The sequence below is a fragment of the Mauremys reevesii genome, linkage group 1 (genome assembly GCF_016161935.1).
Source record: "Mauremys reevesii isolate NIE-2019 linkage group 1, ASM1616193v1, whole genome shotgun sequence".
Lineage (NCBI taxonomy): Eukaryota > Metazoa > Chordata > Testudines > Geoemydidae > Mauremys > Mauremys reevesii.
This window is the reverse complement of record NC_052623.1, coordinates 117,329,193-117,350,311: the sequence shown is the minus strand read 5'-3', so window position 1 is coordinate 117,350,311 and position 21,119 is coordinate 117,329,193. Positions and strand designations below refer to the sequence as shown.

Genomic DNA, 21,119 nt, shown 5'->3' with positions numbered 1-21,119 from the left:
TTTGATGTTCCAGTTGTTAATTTATTTCATAAAGTGCTTTTTAAGAACAAGGCTGTATTTTGGTATGCAAATACTTTAGCATTCAGCTCTTTCAAAAATGAATGCAGTTGCTATCCTTAAAAATGACGTTAAAATGTAATGTGTTAAGTAGTGTCAGCTAGACCATGTCACCCTCTCATGAAGAAACTTGCAAGATTGTGAGAATTCTCTCTCACGCTTGCTACAGCTGCAAAGCAGTACATGTGCTTAAGCAGCACTAGGCAAGTCAACTAGGGGCATATTTTTAAAGGTATTTAGGCATCTAAAGATTCAGATAGGCATCCAGTGGGACTTACAAAAAGTACCTAGACACTTCACTGTCTTTAACATCAATGGAAGTTAGGTACTTCTGAAAATTCCAAAAGGTACCTATCTGTATTTTTTTGAGTCTATATACCTTTAAAAATCTGGCCCTTATTCTGCCTCAGTTTCCCTAGCTAACATGGAGATGATACTTATCTACCTCACATGGGTGTTGAGAGTTAATCTTTGTAGAGCACTCTGAAAGCACAAAATCCCTTCTGAAATTCCACAGATTTTAGGAGGAAAATCTCCCCCGCTTTTAGATTTGTCAAAGTTTCCCACCCACCTACCCCATCTTTTTTTTTTTTTTAACCATGCCTGGCAATGAACAAAGTTGAGTTCAGAATATCAAGCCCAGTTGCCAAAAATCATGTATGACCACAGTTGGGAGTATCTAGTAGACATTCATTTATAATAATAAAGTGACAGAGACATGACCAATATAAGTCTGAAACCACTCAAAAGTTCCCTGTTCACACAAAAAGGCAGGCAATTTTAGTAAAGTTTTGTGAGAAAAAGCATATTCATGAGATAATAATTATTCTTAATCATGCAATATAAGCTTTGGAATAGCAAGAATTATGATGAAAAGCCTAATGAGCACAATTAGAAATAACAGGTTTTGCTTCGTCTTGAAGGGTTTGGACAATTGCAGCTTGTGCACAGCTTTATGGCCTGTGTAGCAGTGTCCAATGGAATGCTGCCATCTTTTGGTTATAGTCAACAGAAGCAGATACAGATATCTAGAAGGTTTTTCTTTTCTTTTGAAGGTAGACAGCTGTTCTGAATAACTGAAATACAAATTCATGGCAAGGCCTCAATTTATGTTTCTAGAGCATGGTTCCTATCCCCCTAACAATGGTTACTACTATTTTCCTTGTGACACTCTCTCTCTCAAACCTGCTCCTTTCAATCCATTCAAGAAACGAGAAAAGCAACGGGGTGCTTTGGACATTTATAAGAAAGATGTTTCAATAATTTAATGGACTCAGCTGAAACAATATAAATCCCTGCAACTCCATTGACTTCAGCATAGTTGAATCAGTTTGGTGAGGTCTCAGTTTTCTAGTCTATGCCTGTTCTTATCACTGTAGTATTAGAGAGCCTTCCAGCAGTACATTAAGCAACATGACTAACCTGTAGCTTTGGGCTGGGGAAGCAGGGACAGAAAGGAGCACTGTGAGTAAATGTAATGATGATTTACAATGGGAACCCTCAAATGTTTTGGAATCAGTCTCTTCAAGCTAAAACATGGCATGCATAAGACATGGTCACAAATTGAAACAGAATATTTAAGTTGGATAGCAACAAATGCTACCATCATTGTCGTGAGGATGAAACTAACATATTGGATGACTACTAATGCCAAGGGAGGTCTATTGGTCAATTCCAGACCAGTTTAGTAGGGATCAAGGCCCAGACTTTCAAAAGTATTTGGGCTCCTGACTCCCAATGAAATCATGACAAACTTGTTACTTGTCCAAAATATTGAGGAGTGAGCAGGTCAGAAATCAGGCAGTCCAATGGAGATTAGGAGCCTAAATACCTTTGAGAATCTGGGCCCAACAGACTTATGGCTGTTCAACAACCTCTGTTATATTAGTTGATGGGGTGAGAGTATGTCATGTGGTACTTGGCAAGGAGAGGACTGCCTGATTTCTGACCTGCTCACTCCTCAATATTTTGGACAAGCAACAAGTTTGCCATAAAAGCTTAAATTAATTGCCTGGATAGAATCTGAAAAAATTCCCTTTAATTCCCAAAGATGAATTCCCATTAATAAAAAGGTAACACAAGTCACACACCAGTTGAATCATAGTCATTGGAAGCTGCAGCAGATGCACCTCTGCAGATCTTTGCTGAAGGCACAGCAGCACTGAAAAACACCAAACAGGGAGACTGGTCAGGATTAAAAGAAATATTCCTGGACCTTCTGGCAACATCACTAACATTAAATCTTGCATGCCATGCTTAGAAAGTGTATTACAAAAAAACTGCAATTTAAATGAACAAACTTATGGATGAAACTGCCTTTTTGGAAAAAAACCCAGAATGGACAAATACAAAGAGAAAGAGGACCGCCTGGCAAACAGACCTGGAAGAAACAACATTTATATATTAGAAATGTGTGAAAAGAGAGGTGCTATTGGTTTTCTTCAGAAGTTGCTCTCTGACAGCCTTAAACTGAGCCCTCAGCTTCCCACTCTTTACATAGGAAGGCCTCACATAGGGTTTCAGATCCAAAATTGGTGGGATAGAGAGGTGGAAATGAGACAAGCACAGATCTGCCTACTATCCTTAAACTTTTGAAATCTAATTAGATAACAAATGCTTCCAAGAAAGCAGGGGAAAAATACATCACATGTAATGATGATTTACAATGGGAACCCTCAAATGTTTTGGAATCAGTCTCTTCAAGCTAAATGAACATTTCAATGTTACTTTTTATTGTCTGCTGAAGGGACCAATAAAAGTGCGGGGGAGGGAAAGAGGGGTTGCATTTAAGGAAATTGACAGTACACAGATATCAGCTTCCCAGCTAACTTCACTATGGGCATAGCAATTGCCACAAGATTTTACAAGGCGCCAGCAGAGGTTTGACTGACACATCAAGGTCTAAGACCAGATTTTACCTAAATGCTTGTCCAAGATTGAAGTTTTAGGCACAGCACTCAATATCTTGAGAGAGAGAGAGTGAGCATTTTCATTACAACTTTGCTCAAATTCTGGGGAACTAAACGATTTCACTGTGGTGTAAAAGTGAATCCTTTTACCCATTGCCTTGGAACTTCAGTATTTCATTTCATAAATGCCATCTATCACTCTTTAAATGTGCATTGGGGGGGGTGTCACTGCTAGAAATATCACAAGTGAAGTGTGGACAGTTATATAAATAAAATGTAGTTGGATTAAGCAAACTGTCAAAAGTACAGTTATATTAGTACAACATTGGTTAGCTAGCTCTGCTTTGAAGAATTTTATAGATTCTTCAAAGTCTGAAACCAGAGCTTGAAAAGACAACCAGAACATTACCATTGTGCATTCTTTACCTTTCAGCTGGGCCGCCCGGGCGGGAGGGGCAAGTGGGGCAATTGGCCCCGGGCCCCGTGAGCCTTGGCCCAGCAGTGGTCCGGGTCTTAGGCGGCATTTCGGCAGCGGGGAGCCCTTCAGTGCTGTTGAAGATGCGGAGCAACTGAAAGGCCCCCTGCCACCAAAATGCCGCTGAAGACCTGGATCACCGCCAGCTGAGTACAAGTGCTGCAGCTCCCTGGCTTTGCCCCAGGCCCCCTGAATCCTCTGGGCGGCCTGGCTTTCAGCTGTCAGAATTCACACTTGCAACTCTTGATTGTTTTCATAGATTCATCGATTCTAGGACTGGACGGGACCTCAAGAGGTCATTGAGTCCAGTCCCCTGCCCTCATGGCAGGGCCAAATACTGTCTAGTAGACCATCCCGTTTAGACATTTATCTAACCTACTCTTAAATATCTCCAGAGATGGAGATTCCACAACCTCCCTAGGCAATTTATTCTAGTGTTTAACCACCCTGACAGTTAGGAACTTTTTCCTAATGTCCAACCTAAACGTCCCTCGCTGCAGTTTAAGCCCATTGCTTCTTGTTCTATCCTTAGAGGCTAAAATGAACAAGTTTTCTCCCTCCTCCTTATGACACCCTTTTAGATACCTGAAAACTGCTATCGTATCCCCTCTGTCTTCTCTTTTCCAAACTAAACAAACCCAATTCTTTCAGCCTTCCTTCATAGGTCATGTTCTCTAGACCTTTAATCATTCTTGTTCTCTGGACCCTCTCCAATTTCTCCACATCTTTCTTGAAATGCGGTGCCCAGAACTGGACACAATACTCCATTGAGGCCTAACCAGCGCAGAGTAGAGCGGAAGAATGACTTCTCGTGTCTTGCTCACAACACACCTGTTAATGCATCCCAGAATCATGTTTGCTTTTTTTGCAATAGCATCACACTGTTGACTCATATTTAGCTTGTGGTCCACTATAACCCCTAGATCCCTTTCTGCCGTACTCTTTCCTAGACAGTCTCTTCCCATTCTGTATGTGTGAAACTGATTGTTCCTTCCTAAGTGGAGCACTTTGTATTTGTCTTTGTTAAATTTAATCCTGTTTACCTCAGACCATTTCTCCAATTTGTCCAGATCATTTTGAATTATGACCCTGTCCTCCAAAGCAGTTGCAATCCCTCCCAGTTTGGTATCATCTGGAAACTTAATAAGCGTACTTTCTATGCCAATATCTAAGTCGTTGATGAAGATATTGAACAGAACCGGTCCCAAAACAGACCACTGAGGAACCCCACTTGTTATACCTTTCCAGCAGGATTGGGAACCATTAATAACTACTCTCCGAGTACAGTTATCCAGCCAGTTATGCACCCACCTTATAGTAGCCCCATCTAAGTTGTATTTGCCTGGTTTATTGATAAGAATATCATGCAAGACCATATCAAATGCCTTATTAAAGTCTAGGTATACCACATCCACCACTTCTCCCTTATCCACAGGACTCATTATCCTATCAAAGAAAGCTATCAGATTTGTTTGACATGATTTGTTCTTTACAAATCCATGCTGGCTATTCCCTATCACCTTACCACCTTCCAAGTGTTTGCAGATGATTTCCTTAATTACTTTCTCCATTAGCTCCCCTGGCACAGAAGTTAAACTAACTGGTCTGTAGTTTCCTGGGTTGTTTTTATTTCCCTTTTTATAGATGGACACTATATTTGCCCTTTTCCAGTCTTCTGGAATCTCTCCTGTCTCCCATGATTTTCCAAAGATAATAGCTAGAGGCTCAGATACCTCCTCTATTAGCTCCTTGAGTATTCAAGGATGCATTTCGTCAGGCAGTGCAATTTTCCATGACTATAGAAGTGTGTACTATGGGGACGTTTTGTCCTCTCCATTCAGTCTGGATCCTACAAACCTTTAATGAACTGTTTACTTTTATGCACATAAGTCGTGTTACTGGATTGAATTCTACTATTGAATACAGAAGAATATCCACATTCACTGTACTCTGCATGGATGCTGGAGGAAATGTGAGCGGAATTTGCCCAGTTGAGTCCAATGAGACAACTTAACTGCATAATGTTACTCCTCTGACTGAATGTTTTCAGGTTTGAGGCTTTGTTTTTCACTATATGATTTATTTAACAGTTAATTGTTGTTTGTACTTTAAAAGGGTTGCCTTTTTCAACTCCCACAAAGAAATGGGCAGAGTTGAAGGAAGGGTTATATACCGTAATTAGTTCTCTGCTTTCAGCTCCACTGTTGTCTGAATAAGTTGTGTTATGTATGTAGAGCATAAAAGGATGGCAAACATTTAACTAATAGTGCTGTTATTCACCTCCCTTTAAAAAGGTATTAAAAAAAACCAACAAGAAAGAAAATGTAACTGAAAAACCTGTTGATAAACTTTGGTGCAAATGTGCCTTATAATTTTGCACTGAGATAATGCCTAATTTTACCTATAGCTGGTATCAACAGAACATTGTTTTCCCTGGCCCCTCTCAGCTTCATCTACAAGTAAAGCTAGTCTAGTATTGACTTGGGGCCTCACAAACATGTATGCAAGTAACTGTACTCTCTCTTCCTGTAGAGTTCAATGGGGCTGATCAATGGGACTATAAATAGATCACTCTCCTTTATGGACTTCAGTGGGACTACTTGCATGAGTAAAATGACATTTGCAGGATAAATGTTCTGTGGTTTATTCCCTCTGGTGTTTCCTTTCAGGAGATTATCCTCTGGAATTTTCTTTAATTGGCAATATAGTAGAAGGGTGTGCTACACTGGGAAACTTCAAGCTCTACAAGACCTTTGCAATAAATAAATGGGGGGAACAATCTTTAGGACGATTTTCCATTCCTACATTTTGGAGTTCAAAGGACGAGTCCCTTCTGTAAGTGACAAAGTCAGGCTGGACAGCTGAAAGAGGGTAGTGGAAGGCAGGTATGTTAGCTCCAGAATGATAAAGGCCCTTTTCTACAATCGACTCGTGCCTCCCCATAATGGGGGGGGCACAATCAAAAGGAAGGACACGTGACTGCCCCACGTCTCTGGAGGCTCTGTCCTCTCCCTATGCCTCTTCCCCAGGATTGTTCGTCCACTCTCCCCATCAGCTGAGTGGGGAGCATGACAGAGTCACTTCTGCCTGAAAGAGCCTGGCTGGGAGGCGGCAGGGAGCGAAAGGGAGGCTCTGGCTCGCTTGGCCCCTGTTCCTGTTACCTGAGCCTGGGCAGGGAGTGGGCCAGTGCTGCCTTCCAGCCAGAAGCAGCTCCGTCCCACTCCCCACCCGGCTGCCAGGGTGAGCTACTATGCCAGGGGAAGGCACAGGGAGAGAAGGACAGAACCCCTCTCCCTCCCCACCCTCGACAGGCCAATCTGGGGAAGCACTTTACCCTGCATGTCCCTCCTCCCACCCTGGCATCACCACCTGAGTCCAATTAAGGGCTGCCTGAGATCTTCAAAACCCCTCTTCTGGTGAGAGAGGGAGGAGACACAAGCTGCAGGGCTAATGGAAACAGGGAGATAGGTTTCTCCAGGATGAGAGGCTGTCCCCCTCCCCATAGGGGAAACAACCAAAACTGTGCCTGTTTAGGGGAAGGACTGACACCCCAGGGCCAACATCAGGACAACACCCCCACCAAGGGGGCAGGGAAAGGTACCTCCGCTTTGGTTTTGTATTTGTAAATTTGTGTCTGTTTGGTGGATGAGCACTCCTTGGGCTGCCCCAAGGCCTACCTCGAAAATACTGATAAGTAAACCCCGGGGGGGAGGGGGAGCCAAACACTGTCCAGAGTGGGGCTGATTTACCACAGATCCCCCATTGCCAGAGAGGGAAGTGCTAAGTCCAGCAAGATGGAGGAGGTGCCTTGCTACATACAATAAAGTTCTTTCTGTTTGATGTAAGTTCAACATAGCTGATGCCTCTATCAGATATTTGGTCATGCCACAATGTTTCACAAACATCATATTCAAAACACAAGCATAGAAGTGGTTAGGGACCAAGCACTATTACTTATTTAAATGTCTGCAATCCTGTTAAGCATGTAGTGTACAAGAGATCTTATAGTGCTAGTTCTCATTTGTTAAACATAAACATTTGAATCTAAGCACAGCACACTCACAAGCAGTCATTGTTTTTCCCAGAGCAAAAATCATTCCCAGCTCTCCTTCTCCTTCTGTCATCATCGGTCACTTGCTATGTCAAGAAGAGTATTCCTTTTATCTTGGAATATCATTGTTTGTAAAATGTATGCTCATCCCTGCCTATATCCAGCTGTGCTTGTGAATAATGTAATATTTATAAACATGGGTTGCAAACATCACCTGTTTGCCTATTACCAATGATTGTCTGTAAGTATCCAAAGATTCTGGAAGTGTAGACTGGTACATTTTACACCTTTTAAGAAGCAGCATTAAAACAACATTGGCACCTACAGATGTGATTAAAATACACAAATCACTAACCACAGGTATTACACTTCGGTAAATACAACTGTCTTTTCCATAATTTTACCGAAATTAGCTTAACAAAATCATAAACTGGCTTTGAAGTCATTATTTATACATAATTCAGAGACAACAGGCCAAATTCAGCTTGTTTCCCTATAATCATGAGAGTGTGCACCTGAGTGGTGGACCCATCCCATGGTGGGGAGTAACTGCTCTGTAGGCCTCCTGGCAAAACAGGGTTTGTGGGCCATTCACATTGCTGCACCAAAGCCAGGTCTACACTACAGACCTATATCGGTATAACTGTCACTCAGGGGTATGAAAAATCTACACCCCTGAGTGACATAGTTATACTGACCTAACCCCTGTGTAGACAGCACTATGTCAATGGGAGAGCTTCTCCTGCTGACATAGCTAGCACCTTTCGGGGAGGTGGATTAACTACACTGACAGGAGAGCTCTCCTGTCCAATGCAGCATCTTAAGTATAGACCTGCCCCAACATTCCTAGTGAACTGCCTGACTCCAGCAGCAGTCTGCTTTCAACTCTCGAGATCTGCACTGGTAAATGGATGGATCAGGGACAGCTCCTTAATTCTATGATAAAAGTTAAGCACACACATAGGCATGCACACATTCATCTTAGACATATATTCTCTCTCTCTTTCTTAAGCCTCTCAACATTTGAACACTGTAACATCTTAAAGTCAAAACATAAGTGATTCATAAAAACAAAAGTTGCCTGCATAATAGTAACAACCCCCTCCCAGATATTATAATGGCAAAATAGTTTCCTTTGATTTCTTACTGGTCAGCTCATAAAAACTATTCTGTTCCCACCACCTCAAGGAAATCTTCCATTATACAACATCATCTCCCACAAGACTTTCACAATGTAACAAAACAAAATTATTTCAGTCATCCACACTCTATTGAGGGATCTTCTGTCCCACTCATTCAACAACAGTGTTTAACACCAAAATGCTTCAGCACCAAAGTCTAACACAAAGCCCCTCAACTGTCCAGCAAATCATTCTTCAAAAACTCTGATCTTTATTCAATTACATTTTGATAAGGATATAAAAAAAATCTCAAAGTGCTCTCTTATGGGGTTTGTAAACTATCATTGCCAAAAAAAAAAAGCTGTTATTGTGCTAAAGGAATGTACATATTTTTGCAAACATTCATCTCCTGGTGTAAGGTAGCTGCTGCTGACAAGATGTAGTAAAGTTGCTGCTGAATCTTACCTTACAAGCAACTCTAAAATAGGAAGTTCAAAATTGTTTTACATTTTTAAACTTTAAAGATACGACTTCTTGTAGGCACACACATCTATAGAAATGTAGGGAAGGGACCTCAAGAGATCTTCTAGTCCAGTGCCCTGCACTGAAGGCAGGACTAAATATTATCTAGACCATCCCTGACAGGTGTTCATCTAACCAGTTCTTAAAAACCTTCAATGACAGAGATTCCACAACCTCCCTTGGTAATTAGTTCCAGTGCTTAATTACCCTGACAGTTAGGAAGTTTTTCCTAATATCCAACCTAAACTGCCATTGCTGCAATTTAAGCCCATTGCTTCTTGTCCTATCCTCAGAGGTTAATGGGAACAATTTCTCTCCCCGCTCCTTGTAAAAACTTTTTATGTATTTGAAAATTGTTATCATGTCCACTCTCAGTCTTCTCCAGACTAAACAAACTCAATTTTTTCAATATTTCCTCATAGGTCATGTTTTCTACATCTTTAATCATTTTTGTTGCTCTTCTCTAGACTTTCTCCAGGTTGTCCACAGCTTTCCTGAAATGTGGTGAACACAATATTCCAGCTGAGGCCTAATTAGTGTCGGGTAGAGGGGAAGAATTACTTCTTTTGTCTTGCTTACAATGCTCCCGCTAATACATCCGAGAACGACAATTGCTTTTTTGGCAATAGTATTACATTAAAATCTATACAAGAGTAGATGCTCTTAAATGCACAAAATACACAAAAGTGAGTTAACTATTTACATTTCTATAATTAAGGCACAAATCACAGCCCAACTACCACTGAATCACATACAAGAATTAAATGGCAAATTAAGAGGGGTGAACAATGATGGGAGGCCATTTTGATATATATGCCTGTTATTCTGTGAAGAAATTAGTGTAAACAAGCACAGAATCATTAAATTGTGTTGGCGAAGACCAAGAACAATACAGAAGGTCAGAAGAAAGCTACACTCAGAGGTAGAGAAAACAATTTTTTGATCTGACATTTTGGCAGGGCACTGGTGATATTTTTGGGCTTTTTTTGAAAGAGTGTCTCCTTGGGGTAGTCCTTCCACCTCATTTGTTTCAGGGACTCTGTAAACTCAGGGTTCTGTTTGCACTCAGTTTATGAATTGGCTTTCTTTGTTGATTCCCTCTAGGGCACCTGGCATTGGCCACTGTCGGTAGACAGCATACTGGGCTAGATGGACCTTTGGTCTGACCCAGTATGGCCGTTCTTATGTTCTTGTAAGCATAATAGCTAAAGATTTACTTTACTTTTAAGACAAAAGCTTAAAAGCACACAGCTCAGGCTCCAAATAGCACAATTGGCTCTAAAAACCATGAGATTTTTTAAAAATAGGGCTGTCAAGCAATTAAAAAAATTACTCGTTACCCATATAATCCCAGCAAGAATACAGTGCACAGAGCTCTTCCCACCTCAGTAACAGAATAATGCTCATGTAAACGGCTGGTAATCCAAACCACCCTCCAGCTTCAGTTCCCAAACTAGAGTACCTCCTTCTCCTTGGGGTGTTTTGTGGACAGCTGAGCTTGGAGTGGCAAGCCCCCATCTCTGCTGTGCCACCAGGTTTGCGTTCCCTGGGTCACCATGCTAATTGAGGCTTCCTTGTCTGGATCACTCTGCCAGCCTGGTTGCAGCTGCAGCACTTGCAGTTCAGGCTGTATTGGAACCTCCAGCAGTACAAACCCCCTGCTCAAGCTTTCTCCCTGGCCCAGCTGACTCACCCAGTTCCAGATTGGTGGCTTGCAACCAATCCCCTATCTCCACATGAACAGGCTGAGCTCCCATTCTGAAGTGGCATTTCCCTCCTTCAGTAAGAGGTGTGCTGGCTGCAGAAATGTAAAGGTGGTATTTCTACCTCTTATCTAGCAAGCCAACCAGAGCTTTAGGGGTTGTGGGCAGGAGGGGGTGTTCTGACCAACCCCTAGTCAACTACGACTCATCCTTTCACACTCCTGACATGCAGAATGGGAGCTCCCTTCCTGTCTAATCAACGCAGTGTTGCCTTGGGAGCCTTGTCTACCTTAGGTCTCCGTTGGGATTGTTTTGGAAAGTGTCTCGAGTGTAAACCTCCTATTAAAAAACCTACATGGACAAACATTTCTAGGCTGGATTTATGGTAACATTTGATTGCCTGGTACTTTGAACAGAATTGTTTGCTTTGCTTTATATGTGACTAACACATTTCTAAACGTCTCTAGTCTGGTTGCTCATCAGAAGTGCTCAGGCAAAGCAAAAACACCACCACTCATGAACTCTTGAATCAACTGTCTGATGCAGCAGTAAAAAGGGATCCAATAACATCCTTGAACTGAGTGTTTTATCCATACAGCAAAGCTCCTGGTAATAGACCTAACTTGCTTCATTATTTTTAACTACAATTATAATCTAGGGAGAAACCCTATCCTAACTTGGGAGTTATATTCAGGGAACAAGGGCAGCAGAAGCTGCCTGATGATAAGGCTTTGGCTCTTTCTGCTTCCAGTAGTCCCAGTGGAATTAACAGAATCTGCAGGGAGTGTGGAAGAAGAGAGGAGCTCCTGTAAACACCACAAGTCCCAAACAGATGAGAAGTTAGCACTGCTGGGGAAGGGCTGGGCCAGCCACCTACATGGAAACACGCCATCCTGTCCATCCTGAAGGCCTTTCATCTGCAGCCTCACTGCAACTCCCTTTCCCCGATCCCTGATGAGAGCAAGAAATCCAGTGTTTTCTGCTTGAGCACCCGAGAGAAGGGGGTACAGACTGTTAGAGGGCCTTCCCTTCACCCCCTTCCTTGGTTCTTGTCACACAGATGGAAAGCAGATGACCAGAAGTCCAAAGTGGAGGCAATGCAATGTTTATTGGGGTTTTAGTTCCAAGCAAACATATTCTGAAGCCCTTCACACCAGTCAGGCTTATCTGTATACTCCGATAGAGTTTTCGCCTTCGCCTTCCCCTCCCCCAACTACAGTTGTAGACGCCAATAGAACCCCTAGCTCCGCACACCAATGGAGCTCCCTCTTCCCCGTGTTGTTTCCAGCTCTAATGCCACAGAGCATTCACCCTGTGTCCCCCTTCCCAACTCTGACGCTGCAGAGCCTTGCCTGTGTCCCTGTTCCTCATTCCCCTATTCCCAGTCCCCCATTCCCATTCCCCTTCCCACTCCTTCTTAGCAGGCTCAAATATACCTGCAATGCATGTCCCTATCACACCCCTTATAACTTGTGGTCATGTTCCGTTCTGGAGGGCTGTGAGTCGGGGTCTTCATCCCACCCCTTTTGTACCCCATGGGAGGGGTAAAGAGTGAGGTTGTGCTCCAGTCAGGGGCAGGCATTTCTCTGGTCTTTTCATGTTTTACCTCCCACACCAATCCCACCTGGCACCTCCTGACCTTGCTTTGAGGTAAGGAGTTGAGGCAGTTGTCAAGTGTGCACTCATATATAACACTCCCGCCATACTCTGTAACACTTTTAGCTTCATCCCTTATCTGTCCCATTGTACTAAAAAAACCCATCTGGTTTTGAGAAATGCAACACACAGCATCTTTGTCCTTTGTTCTTCACACATATTAGTAAGGATGTAACAATATTAAAAGACAAACCCAAAATTCTATCTCAGGCTAAAAAACAAGTTTATATGCTAACCAGACCAGGGTGGGTTTTTCCCTAGCAGTAGATTAAAGGGCTGCCAGGGAGGAAAAGAGAGTGTGCAGAACTGCCAGGGGGGGCGGGAAATTCAAAAGACTCAACTTCTTCAGTTGTGCTTTCTCCTCTTCCTCCCCCAAACACTCAGTTCCTTCTGCCTCCTCACACTGGTCAAATTCCCCTCCATTCGGAAAAGGGGGAGTGTTTCTCATCTGTTCCCCTGCTACCAGACCTTGGGGACAGGTAAGGTGCAGGGATGTCTCCAGTTATTTCTGTCTTCCATCCTACTACCCAAACCAGCAAATCTTCTAAGGGCTGCTGCTGAGTGAGCATTGACTTTCCATAGCTCTTGTTGCTCCCTCCTGCTCATGACTTGGCAAGCAACTCGCAGCATGAAGCAGGACTTATTCATGGACAAGGCTGAGGGTCTGAGGTGCCCCCAAAATAGCTAAATTAAAATGTACAGACATGTAAAATGGGACCATGAATTGTTTACGACTCACCATAATCCTCAAAGTGAGAGCCACCAAACTCCAGTCCAACTTAAGCCTGCAAGTGAATTGGACAACAGCTCGTTTGTTTAAGGAACTTAAATCAACTACAAAACCCAAGCTTTTCTGAGTCCTCCAGCATATTGAGTAAAAACATCCTCAAGGAATAAAACAGATTATAAGAATACTTCACTGAAACAACAGAGACAAGGTGGGTGAAATAATATCTTTTATTAGACCAATTTCTGTTGGAGGAAGAAATAGGCTCTTTCTCAGGTTTGGGAAGGTAACCAGCGTGTTCAAGATAAATACCAGGTGGGTCAGATTAAGCATCACATGCATTATTTAAAATGAAGTGGGCAATTAAGGATTAGCAGGCAATGGTGTGTTACAAATGGTTTTAATGAGCCATGTCTCTCTCTTGAGTCTGTGTGTTTTGGTACCCGGCAGAGTTAAGAATTTAAGTTCCCAGGCTCATCTTTTGAAATGGTTGTGCAGGTTTCCTTTGAGGATGAGAAGTGAGAGGTCAGATATAAAGTGATTGTTTTGTGAAAAGTGTTTGTCTATGGGTGATAGGGTGTTTTTGTCTTTCATCATTTTTCTGTGTGACTTCAAATTCACTAACAGAAGTTTGGTAACTAGCAATCCTGACAGTGGGACTCTATGTCCTAGCAACCTTTAAGAGCACACTAACCATTTTATGGTTCTCAATAATTCTTACTACTCAAACAAAGAATAATCTGGTGGTTAAAGTCAGGAAATCTGGGTTTTATTGCTGGTAGCGCTAGCTGAAACTTGGAGGTTTTGGTTCTCAAAAAGATGAGTTCTTTTGGAATTTGCTTTTGTTCCAAATTGGATTGAAACCAAATTTACCATTTTTTCCCCCCATGAATTTCCAGGAAATCCAGGAAAATTTAATTTTGGAAATACCAAACCATGGTGTTTCTGAGACAAAATAAGGAAAATTGACATCTTTGTCAGTTTCATAGCTGCCTCAGTGAACCCAACAAGAATGTTTATTTCATTCTGCAGCTGCCTGGACTTTCAGGGTCTGAGGCTTTGGGGAACCCCCCACCACAGACTTCAGGACCTCCAAGTTCCTTGCTGCAAATTTGGGAGTCAAGCTGCGGTTAGAGCCAGGACACCCAGGATTTTAAGGCTCCTGGCTCTAAAGACTGCCACACCTTCTGCCTAACTTTTGTTGAAAAAATTATGATCCGGTCTATTGGCTGGATTAGTTTGTGTGTGTGTGGGGGGAAATGCAGATTTGGTCACCTCAAATCATTTAACATTCATATAAATTTTCCTGAATTGCTTCAGTCAATTTTCTTTTGAAATATTTCAATATTTTGGTTTTAAATAACTTCATTTCGAAATTTCCTTTAATGTTGATTTTTAAAAAAATTCAGAAATACTAACTGCTCAAAATCAAAATTGACAGTGCATTTTGGATTGAATGAAATGATTTGCTTGACCTAAAAAGATAGTTGTATTTCCCCCCCCGCCCCACTTTTTGATTTGTCAATTAAAAAAAATTCACTGTAGGTTTTCCTTGAAATAAATAGTTTTTTTCAATTTTTCAGAACTGACCTGAAAAATTCAATTATTCATTCAGCGTTATATAGCACAACTGTGATACTTAAGCCATTGTTCGCAAAGGTCTTGGCATTTCTATAGCATGAAACATCTGAAGATCTCAAAAGTATTATTATTCCAAACCTTCTGTTAATTGTATCAATGTTTAATCCTAACTGTTATAGCTCCCTTTTGAACTTTACAATCATATGCTTTGTGCACAAACTAAGAGGATTATGAGCAGTTTCCATCTTAGGCTCAAGTCAACTATTCTCTCTCCAAAAGTCCAAAATAGGCTCTCCATGCCATCCAAATTGTGTTTAAATGTGTATTCCAAGCCAATGTACCTGTCATGTGCTGTAAGTAGGTATTCTTCAAATCAACTACTTGGACTTGGAGGTATAGATTACAAACTGCTGTGACTTTTCTAAGATACTTCTGTTTGAATTAAAATATACAAAGAACCTTTTGAATAAGAGGCTCAAGACTTACAAATGAGTCCAGTGTTTGTTTACCGATCTCTTGGTAACTGTGCACAGGCAGAAGGGAAAGGTTTCCCCTTATTTGCTAGAGTTTCCCCCTATTTATACTTATCAGGCAGGACAAAGTACTGTCATGATGCTGCATTGCAAAGTTGCAATGTTTACATGGAATGATGTTCACCTCATAACATCACTATGTATGGACATATCACTGCTTTGTCATAACTCAGCATCACAATGTCACTGCATTATGAGGCCTGAAGTAAATCTAAGATTCTTTAGTCATCATGCAAGCAAGACTAATGGGACACAGGAGATAGTCATGACCTTGCGATTGTTTTTGTAAATTTCAGAACAGGTATCAATCTTAGCTTTGAGCTGCTCTGGAAGAATGGTTGAATGAGGAACAACAAGATAGAGAGCAAGGTAAGTCCAGGACAGACCTGGACTTTCTAGGTAAACAATGGGTAAACTGGAGTAATTAGAATGAAGATATAGCAACAGAGCTAGAATGATTGTGTGTTTCAGAAGGTAGCTTATGGACTTCTTATGATCACCACATGTTAAGAGGTAAATTTTCACAGCAGGCCACAATGGGTGCACCTTCAGTTTCCTTCTCCCAAAAGCAACAGTAGAGACCAACCAATTGACAACACTGATTTTTTTTAACAGGTATTTGTCAACCACCTACTGGAGTGATGTTGGCACCTTAGCAGACTTTGACAATCTCCAGCAACAATACACCTACTATCTTTTCACAAGATTTTGCAAGCCAAGAAGGATATGGTCCAAAGCACAGGTCACAACACTGTTTCCCCAGGCACTCCACCCAGAACCTAGCAACACACACCAAAACCGAAACAGAGATCATCTTGCATTTTATTGCCTGTCTCTTCTCCACTATCACAGATCTGCTGCGACAGGGGCTTCCGATCTTAGAAACCAAGGAATCTCACGGTGGCAAGGTGAGCATATAAATTGTTTAGCAACCTGCTTATTGTTGACATAGGTTATTTGCAGGTGTATCCTGCTTTGAAAACTTACTCCTATCTTTCCTCTGGTTTGGAGACTTAATATTTAGGACTGAATTTTCAAAGTTTAGCACAAGAGACTGACCTGACCTGGTTTCATGAGACAATAAGGTTTCTTTAATGCCTGCAAAAGATCAATTTCATGCACATGAAAGGGCATTAGTATATGTCAGTTTGGTAACTCTGTATCTACTTGCACACTGATGCACCAAGCTGAAGGGGGGGGAGGCATATTCCTTATGACTTACATTGAAAAAACGGCCATTCAATTTTTTTCCTATTTTGGGTTGCCCTCCACATAGTGGATTCATTCAGACTCACATGGAAAGGGGGCCTTGAACACCTGAAAAATTGTAGGGGCTATCCAGTTCTTTTTAACTTACCTGCAAGGGGACTTCCAACCAGCAATTAGTGGAAGTGGGGTATTGTCTCTTTGCTCACAGGACTGCAGGCCTGTGTTAGGTTTTCCCCAGCTTATTGCCTCAAGTAGCTTTTTTTCTAAGTTTTGAAACACATTCTTGTCTGTATTATCAGGATGCCAGTCATAGACCAAGACACAGTTTAAAAACAAATACAAAACCCAAGCTTATCTCAATTGTTTCTGCTTGAATTTCTGAATTAACTTCTCTTCCTGACCTGTTAGGTGCATCAGACTAGCCATCTATCAGCCAGAGGAAGTGGAGAACTGCCTGAGTCCAGTTTTATAAAGGATCTTGTTCTACCTAACCGAGGTGGAGTAGGACGAGGATGTTCAACTGCAGGCTTTTACCTCCACTTACAAATTTAAAAAGCCTCATGTTAGAAGCTGAGGAAGAAACAGAGCTAGCAGCGGTCATGTTAAGAAAGGTATAGCCCCAGAATAATTTTCTCTATAAGGATTTTGTCTACAGATGCACTCCCCAGAGTCTTTTTTCCCTATTAGAAGGAATTATTGATGGTATAAATTTTTGAATTTTAAATATATATTGTATTTTTTTAATCTTTTTTGCACAATATATACTTCAGCACAGAATAACCCTAAGCCTGGAATTGCCTGCTTTATCCCAAGCCATGAAAGTTCAAAAATAGACAAAGCTGCACCTGGCAAATGTGGATAAATCTGCAAACAGATAAGTCATGCAAAATAAGTCTCTGATGGCAAGATTCACAAAGGGATTTAGGCTTACTGATGCTGAGCATCACAATGATTACTTTTTAAGTGCCTAGAAAATCCTGGGAATAACACTGGGTTTCACAAAGCCTGAGTTAGGTGCTTGGGATCCCTGTATAATGATGGCGGGAAAGAGAAGGGCTTTAGAATGGAATTCACAAAAGACAGCATGCTAGGGAGAGAGCCACCTAAACTAGCCGATGAGAAATGAGGACCAGATAGAGGGATGGGATTTAGCACACACCTAACAGAGAGAGGTACCTAAATCTGGGCTGTAGGAACATGCCTGCCTCTGTTTGGGATTCATGCTAGGAACCCTTCTATAGGAGTCAGGTGGCTCAGGCACAAAGTGTTTCTTGTGAGAATGACTTGGGTAAGCTTCTAATCCACACAAAACAGCGGTGGCAGCAGGAGGAGGAGGTGGGAGTGGTGCCCATTTTATAATCTGTGGTCCAATGGTTAGAGCGCTCCTCTGGGATGTGGGAAACTTGTATTTATATTTCCCCCACCCCCATCAGAGGGGAAGAAAGAAGTGGGAGACCATCTCACAAATCCTCAGGACTCTGCCCTAAGCACTGAGGTATGGGATATTCTGATGTGAAACATCTTCCACTGTGGATAAAAACTTGGATAGTCATTGGGCCACAGAAGTGAGAGTGACTCTGTCACCTGGCAGTTAGAAGAGAAGTCCTAGGGTCCAGTTCTCCTGCTCCAGTTATAGTTTAATTTGCCTCTAGTCAATATTACTGTTTCTCCAGTGTAGACAATCAGTTCCCCCCTTGTCTGTGGGTCTTTCACACCCTAACGAGAAGGGGCTTATTAGCCCTGAGGGAAAGCCCCTTCACCTCCTGATCTAAATTGATGAAGTCCAAGACTGCAGAGTTAACTTTTGCAATCTTAGTAGAGAGAGATAAGGGACTAGAAAGAAATATTGGAAATCCAGTTTATCATCTAGCTATAAAGACCTACATTTTATCCCACACACTTTGACCAAATTGTATTACTCTGCAACGTTAAAGAGTCAGGAGCTGGGTTCCTCAGTCGCTGCAGGTGTGTTTTTCTTCTTGTCTTGAAGGAATGATCTATCTACAACCAGCTTCACATTATCGCTGTACTCAGCTCTCACTTCAGTGTGTAACTCAGTAAATCAGGTGATGCAACTCAAAAGTAAACCCACGGAGCCGGTGGGAACATCGGCATGCCGAACAGCAGATACTGGGAGGATCTGTGCTGAAAGCCTGAATTGTGGATTATCCACAGCGCAGGTCATTCGGATTGCTGGATAATCTCGTGATCTCACTTTTGTTTTGCTTTCCAAAATGGTCTTTCAACTAGCAATTGATTGCTTCTCTCTTCAGAGACGAATTTTCCCTCATTCCTTGTATTCTTCTCTGGCAAAGCGTCTTCTCCTAAAGGGGGAGGCTGCTTGCTGGGCTTGTTATTATTTAAACGGTGCGAGACCCAAACCCTGGAGTTTGAGAGACAAAACCGTCTCTTACCCAATTCGATCGTTTCCTAAAAGGCACACAGAGCCCACCCTGGGGGCTGAATAGGAATTGCCGGAACGCTTCTCATGACGGGAGGGAGCAACAGGGGACAGAAAGTGCCAGTGGTTTCAGACTGAACAGTGTCCAGTCCTCTTTCTGCCCAGCTGGTTCTTATGTGCACGGGCAACAAGAAGGCGGTTTGCCAGCTTTGGCTGGATGTATTCCTGGACGTTTTATCTCAAGACAATCTTTAGTTAAAGATTAATCTTTAATCCCGGACTCCAGGACAGTACTGGAGTTGGCAACCCCAGCAAGAGCATAAAGCCGCAGCTTCCTCTAGCTCGCAGGAAAGGGAAGGAGCCGGGGCACTGAGAGGCTGAGCTCCGCAAGCTGTTGCATAGAGAAAAGGGCGGCGGGGGCGGGAGAGTGTCTCCCAGAGGATCACCCCCCCAGGATGTGCACACAGAAGCCAAACGCTAAACAGGATCAGCAGCCCCCCCTCCAGGCACACACATGCGCGCGTCTGTCACCTCTCCTGGGGCACGTGGAGCCGAGCCGGATGTCAGTGCCAGGGGCCGCGGCCGCAGCTTGAGCCCTGGCAGCGGCGTCTCGTCCAGCAGCAGCTGCTACCCCGGTTCCTTTGTCGGGGTGCGGGCTGCGTGTGCCGCTTTCTCTGCCAGGCGCCCTGCGCCGGATCCGGCCCGCGCTCCCCCTTCAAAGCTCCCGCCGCCGCCGCCGCCGCCGGAGGAACAGCCCGGCCGGGGCGGGCAGAGAGCGGCGCTCCAGGCGAGGTGCGCCCCGGGGGGCGGAGGGAGGCTGCGAAGGGGGTTGGGCCCCCGCCCCCCAATGGGCAGAGAGCGGGGCGGGGCCTGGCCGGGGCGAGGCGCCCCGTGGGGCTGGGGAGCGCGGGGGCTGAGCCGCTCGCCCTTTTAGCGCGCTGGCCCGGCGGGCGCGGGCCGGGGCGGCTGGAGTCGCGCTTCCCGAGCCGGCAGCGCCGAGCCCCCTGCCCGCGGGGAGCGGGGCGGGAGACGGAGACTCAGACTCACCGGCCGGCCAAGTCGGCGGGGACCCTCCTCGCTGCGCGGGCGTCGGGGCGGCCGCTGAAGGATGGCAGCGGCTGGCTTCGCTTCCCCCGTGTGGCTCGGGAGCACCTGGGAAAGGAAGTAGCGTTTGCACAGACCTGCCGCCCGGCTGAGACCCCGGCGGTGCTGCGGTGAGTGCGGGGGGTTAAAACAGCCAGGAGCCGCCTTTCTGGTGTGAGGATTAGGGGGGCTAATCCGGCTTCTTTGGGGGTCGTCAGGCACCTTCCAACTCTGCCCCTCTGCAACATGCTGTTAGCGCGAAATTAAATGAAGCAGGGTTCCCTGCTGGTGGGGCATCTTCCGATCAGAATTAATTTTTCACTTACAATTTCTGCAGCCTTGTTCTCACCCATAATTGAGAAACCTGCATGTAACTTTCAGACATGATTATGTTTTCTAATTCCTCGGGCTGCGGGGTAGTAGCCTGCACGGAATTGCAGGAGATTACATCTTATCTACAGCATATCTAAGAATCACCGTGCTGAAGACCTGGTTTTCTTTAAATCCTGACTTCTAAACAGACGTAGCTGTATTTTTTTTACGTCAGATTAAAATGATCTGAAAAAAACATTTAAAAAGTTTTAATAAATCAGATTAAGTCACAAACAACGATCTAGCCAGTGTTGTATTTCTTTCCCCTGGCATGTGGCCATACATATTTAATCTGCTGGCAGATGTGAGGGAGTTTAAATGCTTGGCAGTTTTAAGGTACTCACTGAAGATGCTGTCTATTAATATGTTGAAGAGTTGCCCTATTGTAGCTGGTAAAGCCTAAAATAATATCCCAGAGTTACTCCCCAAGTCCCAAAAATGGCACCTCTTCATCACTTTTGCTTAATGTTGATCTTCACTGTGTTGTTTAGTTGGCAGTTAGAATTGAACTATACTGACAATTGCTTGCTTTTCTTTCTTGAATAACAAAGATCTTTAGGGTGTGAGTTTAATTTTTAAGGTGCTAAAGAAGTGGTCCAGCTACAAAGGTGGCTCAGAGTTTTCCTGCAAACCATTCATGCCCCCCCCCATTGCTTTAATATTCAAAAATTCCTTGCCTATCTTTACAACTAGTACATTTTCCCCTAAGTGTGGTAGGC

General features: G+C 43.4%; 1 protein-coding gene and 1 long non-coding RNA gene across 14 annotated transcripts in view; one reads left to right on the top strand and one right to left on the bottom strand.

The window, feature by feature from the left end:
* Window positions 1-825: 825 nt before the first annotated feature.
* LOC120403712 lies at window positions 826-15,420 on the bottom strand. The gene is made up of 4 exons (XR_005597690.1): window positions 15,289-15,420; window positions 13,234-13,279; window positions 2,148-2,218; window positions 826-1,133 (listed from the first exon to the last, which is right to left on the bottom strand). It is a non-coding gene; the product is annotated as an uncharacterized LOC120403712 (long non-coding RNA).
* A 142-nt stretch (window positions 15,421-15,562) lies between these two features.
* Window positions 15,563-21,119, top strand: part of LOC120403679 (opsin-3-like) — a 149,824-nt gene continuing 144,267 nt past the window's right edge. For 6 of the 13 annotated variants that reach the window (XR_005597676.1, XR_005597673.1, XR_005597679.1 and 3 more), the window contains exons 1-3: window positions 15,563-15,848; window positions 15,951-16,243; window positions 16,953-17,155. The gene's annotated coding sequence lies outside the window, so the exon portion shown is untranslated. Of the gene's footprint in view, window positions 15,849-15,950; window positions 16,244-16,952; window positions 17,156-18,534; window positions 18,835-18,981; window positions 19,260-21,119 lie in introns of those variants that run through there. The other 7 variants (XR_005597661.1, XR_005597666.1, XR_005597681.1 and 4 more) reach the window with 7 other exon arrangements.